The sequence below is a fragment of the Silene latifolia genome, chromosome 3, assembly GCF_048544455.1.
Source record: "Silene latifolia isolate original U9 population chromosome 3, ASM4854445v1, whole genome shotgun sequence".
Taxonomy (NCBI): Eukaryota; Viridiplantae; Streptophyta; class Magnoliopsida; order Caryophyllales; family Caryophyllaceae; genus Silene; species Silene latifolia.
In genome coordinates, this window is record NC_133528.1 from 134,864,542 (window position 1) to 134,871,806 (window position 7,265).

Here is a 7,265-nt window from a genome sequence, read left to right on the forward strand (position 1 = left end):
ATGATTTTGGTGTATCCATGTGATTGTCCACATCAATCCACCACCTTCCTAACCACTGCAACACAGCTCATCCTCACCGGCGTATCAGCATACTCGTTGTACTGTCTCCAGCATATCATCAAACTGCGGCGCAACTAATCTCCCCACCATGGCAAGCACGCACCTACCTTGAAAATCTATCCCCAACCTCCGAAAACCCTAATCGCTAACACTACCACACCGGTGGACTACTTCTCGCATAATAAAGTCCCCCTGCCCTGCAATACTTTCCGACAATGATGGCGAACCCGAACCCATAATCGAAAACTTATGATTATAATTGAAATTATCCCTAAAATTCCTCAATTTCTAAGCTTTACCTAGAAAATAAGATGAAGACAACAACGAAGAAGAAGTATTAATAGGGAATGGGGTATTCATGGGCATAATTTGTGATGTTGGAAACACAGTATGCCCTATTTTAAGGTTATTTTGATTGATTTTTTTCTGGGTTTAATTTAAGTAAATTGGGTGAAATTTAAGGGGTAAATAGGAATGGGTATAGATGAAGAAAAACCCTCTTTGAGTATGCACAATCTGTAAGGTTGTCTTGATTGATTGAGGATGAAATTGAATCACTAGAAATAAGAGTGTATGCAGTTGGAGAGGGTATATGGGTTATTTAGGGAGTAAATATTGTAAAAAAACCATGTCACTGCCACATCAGTTTCATGTGGATGCCACGTCAAGTTTAACCTTGTATAACAGGTGAAAAAATGAGTGATTCTATTTTGAGAAGATGTTACACAAAGTTGACTTTATTCCGAGTTAAAATATAGGTTGGAGTATTATGAGGAGGACACCTATAGTTCAGAGTATTTATATTAAATAACCCTTTTTTTATTGTACTTTCGTTTTGTAGGTGATACGAAAGGAAGACCTTGTGGTGAAGTCGTTTGGTTAGCGGCTAACTCTTGATGCCATGCATACTCCACAAATAATTTACTTTTTATACAACTAACAATTTCAATATTTCAATTTGGTTTTAAAGTTTTCTAATTCGTACATAATCAAATTCTAAAATTTATGAATCTTTATTAGTTGATGATCAAAATTAAAGAATAAGCATATGATCAATGATGAAATAAATTCCGATTTCATTTGATATTCACCAAAAAAAATTAACTATATAAATTTTTAGTTTTCCTAGAGATAATCCGTGATTTTCACGGGTTACAAAATTAGTTTTAACTGAAAAAGATAATAAAAAAAATAAAAAAAACATGAAAGGACAAAGTAGCAATTAATATACTAATTATCCACATTTTGTAAATCATCATCTTCCACGCATTACTTCACTTCATAACCACAATATCTCTACTTAATGCCAAATTTTTCATATTCTACAATTATGAAATCAATTCAATAAAATTTTGCCTAAAAAGATGATCAATTGATAAGAAATCTAACACATTCCTAGAAAAAAAATGACATAAAAAGTTGTCTATTTTTACCTATATATTTTATTTTGGTTTGATTTTTCAAAAAAAATAATCATATTTTTGCTTTGTGGTAAGTTGGAGTCAAATTAATGGACAAGAAATTAAGAGATAAAAGGGAACTAGAATAAAAAAGAGAACAACATGAGACATATTTGTATTGTATAATTCGTTATTGCCGTTATCGAATGTTGTTAAAGACACTTGAGATCGTCGATAATCAAATATAATCATCCATTATGCCGAATGGAGGTCCAACTTTGTTGAATAAAACCCTAACTTGATCAAATTGTATAATTTTTAATTTTAGTCTCACATTTTAAATAGCAATGTAATGTTTTGTGATATTTTTAATATATTCATAACTGTTAATGTATATTTAATTTATTGAGAATTTGAGATTGATATTAACAACATATTACAAATGTATCAACCAAAGCAAATTTAGTTTAAATATAATATTCCTTATGTTTTTATCAAGTGACTTAAAAATAAATTTATACTTTTAATTTTAATGTAAAAATGTTGCATGAGTATTGATGTTGCTTTGTCTATTACTCACTTCTCATTTAAATTGTTTTTACTTGATTAAACGTTACAACGGTTAATAGAAAATGAGGGAAAATAATAATTTACTTTATAAAATATCATTGTTATTTCCAAACGTACAGAAAAAAATAAAAATAAGTATATACCTATGATTAACAGTTTAACACTTCTTATTATCATTTTGATAGAATTGGACTAAGAAAAATATAATTCAGTCATCGAACAAAATTTATATAATTCTGTAACAAAACCTAAAATAAAACTAAAAGAATGATAGATAACAATAACACACACAAAAAAACTCAACATAATTATGTGAATATCAAGCCATTACAAAAGTAATAAAAATTAATTTACGTGATTTTCACGAGAAATTAAACTAGTATATATACTAAAAAAGGCATGACAAAGCATCACATTACCTTTGACAATTTTTTTGCAAACCACGTCGTTATGCATTTATTTTATTTTACTTTAGCAAAAAAGATAAATTGTTTGTAAGAGTTTGTAGGATTAAACACAATCATTAAAATTGGCTTTTCATTTTCAAAGTAAATTAAACAATCGTTAAACATCAAATTAAATACTAAATAAATTTTGAAATTTTATTGTTAGAATAAATTTTACGGATAAACTAATCGTTATTCTTTCAACGTTTATAATCCGCACCATATTCTTTCAATACAATGTTGACCGATTAATCTACCTTGAATTATACTCCCTCCTATTCACTATGATGTTCCACATTGTTTTTCGAGTAGTTTTTAAGAGAATTGAGATTTGTGGTGGAAAATGTAGGAAATGGAAAGCAAGAGAGAAAATGTGGGGTCATAAGTCCTCAGAATGACGAATTATAGACTAATAAAGAAAATAAAAGATCTTAGTAAATTGGTCGTTGTAGAAAATGTGGAAGATATTAGAAGATAGGAGGGAATAGTACGCAAATAAAAATATAAAAAAAATTATTTTTGGTTGAATTTATTACGTAACTCAACTGTTTTTATTGAAGGAACAATAAAATAAAACAAATGACTGGAATGGAGGGAGTTTAATAATAATAAAAAAAAGACTTCAAAAAAAAATCAAAGACAACAACAACAATAATAACAATAATCGTGGTAAAACACTAATAAACGTAGCAATATTAGTGGCATTATACAAATATACGTATTGACTAATAATTTTTTTTTTCTTACAAGGCCTTTTTGTCCTTAGTATTCAGTACGATCGCAAACATGGGCTTGTATAACACATTAACAATCTAACGTCCCAACATAGCTAGATCCGTGAATTTCACGGGTAATAAAACTAGTTACATTTTTAAATCGTTAAAAAAAGGCGTTAGAAATTAATTATTTGACCCTAATCCAACTCGTAACCCGTATTTGAACCAACCCCGTATTCTGCCCAACCCATATGAGTTAACTTATGACCCAACCCCTTTGAGAGGTCTAAAACTTGGTGCTATAAAAATACTCCGTATTGGCTAGACTGACAATATAGTTTATAAGAAAATACTGCTGCAATGTAATTATGATTAACCGTGTAGCATTAACAGTATATAACCAATGGTCAGATTATCTAGCTTCTACCTAATCTCCGTGTGCTTTCGGCGTTAATTCCATCGCGATCCAAAAACCAAGACTCTAGGTGGGTGTCTTACAGTGGGAGACCATACAATTACTTAGCTTCCGTTTCAAACAAATATTCTCAGCTCCTATGAACAAATAGAATCCTACAACCGTATTCAAGTTTTTGAAGTCAAAAAAATGTCATCTTCACATGGTTGATTCTGATCCTTATCATCTCAAATTTGATTCTGATCCTTACCATCTCAAGTCGTCTAGTTATTGTGTTGATCAGCTGACTGATAATCTGATGGAAGAACAAGGTAAAAAATTAAAATCACACTGTAATTAGGGACAACCATAACAGTATTAACATTTGGCAAAGAACAAAATATAGACATAACAGTAGTAAACTTTCTCGACCATCAACCCTCTTGTGCTCCAACACAAAAAACCATCACTTCCGCAGACTAGAAAACCTCTCCTAACCCTCCCTATGTCACATGGAAACGCCAAGAACGTCTCTTGATTGGTACCCTTCTGGGTACCATACCTCCAACCATCACCCCTCTTGTGCTCCAAGCCAAGACAACCCATGAAGCTTGGACCATCCTTGCAACAACTTATGCCAACCCATCCAGGGGTCACATCCTCCAAATCAAAGAACGACTCTTATTTCTCGCTAAAGACAACCAAACCGTGACTCTGATTATATGCCAAGTCAAGGCCGATCAACTCGCCATCATGGGGAAACCCATGGACCCCAATATACTATCGACAAACCAATTCGTGGCCTTGACTACGACACCTTTAAACCTATCATCGATCCCGACGAACCCATTACCTTCGAAGCCCATAATTAGAAGCTAATCAACTTTGAACTCACCCTTACGCACACCGCTACTACCCCAACCTTCCAGCCAGCCAGAGGCCATGTTGCCTACAACCGCTCAAACATCCACACTTATCAAAAACAGCCCACTCACCCCGACAACCTGTTGGAGCTTGTGTCCTCCACAAATTAGTGTGATAACATTTGTAAATCTCTTACAGGTTCACAAGGGTATACTTCGTATATTTAATCAGTTGATTAACGTTTACCTAATAACGGTTGACTTGCTAGAAAGTTTGACGTTATTATCATACAGATGGCGGTGATCAACTGGTCCCTAAAGGTCACACCTATAGGATGTGTTTGAGAGATGTGGTTATAGAAATATGATCACACTGATGCCTAATATGACTAAACAGTTAGTCAATGTGTTGATGAGACAATTATTTAATGAAGATTAAATAATATTAGTTGAGACGAATTAACTGTCAATTCGTAAATTGAATATAATAAGTTATATTTAATTAAATGTATGTAATGTTAGCTCGGACGAATTAATCTGTTAATTCGTAATTAAATGTAATCGGTTATATTTAATATCAACAAGATGAATGTGTCATAGTGGTAATAGTGAGGGTACTCAAACCAAGAGGTCATGGGTTCGATCCTCACTAGATGACAATTTACACATTTTATACATTTTTGGAATAACCGAAAATAAGAAGAAATTATCATCTTATTTTCGGATATGGGCCGAGAAAAACAGAAAAGAAAAGCCTACCCTAATCCATTCCTATACACGGTTTATAGGGGAGTGAGGGAGAGTTTTTTCTGACCTAATTGATTCTCACTTTTTCTTTGCCTCTCATCTAAAAACACAAAAACCTAATTAATCAGTTAATTTTGGTGGATCGATTCTAGCATAATCAAAAGGGCATATCTCATATCGTCTTGGGTGCAACTGATAGGCGAATATCTATTTTGATATTGTTCTTAGGCCGTATTTGCTAGGACCGAAGGTTATTTCCGAATCCTTTATATTTTGTTTATGCAAATTTAATTTTATGACTAGTAATCATCTCTTTAGTATTCGTTATAATCCTTGAATATAAAGGGATGCATACAGATAAATCCCACAAGTGGTATCAGAGCCAAGGCCACGAATTTAATTTTGATGATTTCATAAAATTGTTTGTAAACAATTTGGGGTTTCGGATTAATAAAAAAATTTTTTTGCACGGCCTGTTTTTTTATGCCGAGAATTTTTTTTTTTTTTTGCCGTGTTGCAACGTTTTTTTTGTTGTTGTTTAATATCCATTTGATTTTCATATTGTTGTTTTAATCGGTTAAGATAATAATTATGATAATTTATAGATGTTTCGATTTTATAAATCGAGATGTAAATGGAAATCGTTTTGTCGGATTGATGAATTGTTTTTGCTGTTTTTGGCATATAACTTGTTTTAACAAAAGTTCAAATCAGTTATGATAATCGGTTATATCATGATTTAGATATTCTTTTAACATGTTATATTTGAATTATCTAGTTTGAATATGTATATGCCAATCTTGTTAATAGCAAACTTGAAACAATTGTTCAATTTTTCTTTCCATGGCTTGCGGCTAGTTCTGTCAAAAAAAAAAATTGTTTTTTTTGTGGTTTTATGGTTTTATCAGCCGAGCATGAAATTAATTAATTTTTTTTTTTTATTTCTTTTACTGTTCACGTGCTGGACAGTTTACAAATAATAAAAAAAAAACGAGCTGCCCTTTTTGTTTTGCTATTTTACCGAAAAAAAAGGAAAGGGCTGTTAATTTTGGCCGTGAGCTGATTTAAATAATTTTTTTTTCCTTTTTTTTTTATTTTATTTTGCCGAGGCTCAAAAATAAAAAAGAAAAGGAATTTTTGTTTGTTTTGGCCAATTAGTTATTGTGAAACGGTTCACAATTAAAAGATACCGAATTATTTTAAAGCAGTTTAAAATTTTGACGGATTGAATTCATATTACAAGTTTAATATGGATTAAGGATGAAATTAATGTGATTAATTGAGGAATTGTCACTTAATTTGATTTAAATAGGTGGTTTAGATAAATTAATCAACATAATTAAGGAATTGTGTCATGTATGTTTAATTTATTTTAGTTGATGCATTTTATTTTAATTTTGTTGAATGAATCGATTGAATGAATTTTATTTACGTATTTTTGCAATCAGTTGTAATTTGTAATACTTAGTGTGGCCTTAGTCAAATTATGTTTTCGTAATGAAGGAAACATGATTTTTTATGTAATTATGAGATCTCGAATCTTCTTTATTTTTCTTTAGTTTTTGGCTTTTGAAATTAGAATGTAATAAATAGGTTTATTATGTAAATTTTATTTATTGTATTTTTCAAAAGAAGACTAAAGATGGAGATTGGAGCTCACTCCCGCTACATGGATCAAGATGGAACATCAAGACAAGATTTCTCGGGTCCAAGGATGGATTCCAAACTTGTATTTATTATTCATTTTGATAGGATAGGCCACACTAGGACTTTTATTGTTTTTACGTTTTCATTCTTATTGCTTTTCATTCACATGATAGTTTATGCATCATATTCCGCCTAAAACCAAACCACCTACTACTAAAATGCATGAAAATTGACTCATATAGGTTGTATGTTAGTTTTCATGGACATACAGATGTCACAGACTTTTAAGCCATCACCTTAGTTCATTCATTCTCGCATGCTAGATATTAGTTCACTTAAAATGAATTAAAATAAAGTTGATGGGATCTTCCTCTAAAACAGAAATTGAGACTAGTCTTTATAAGGGCAAACAACTATGAATC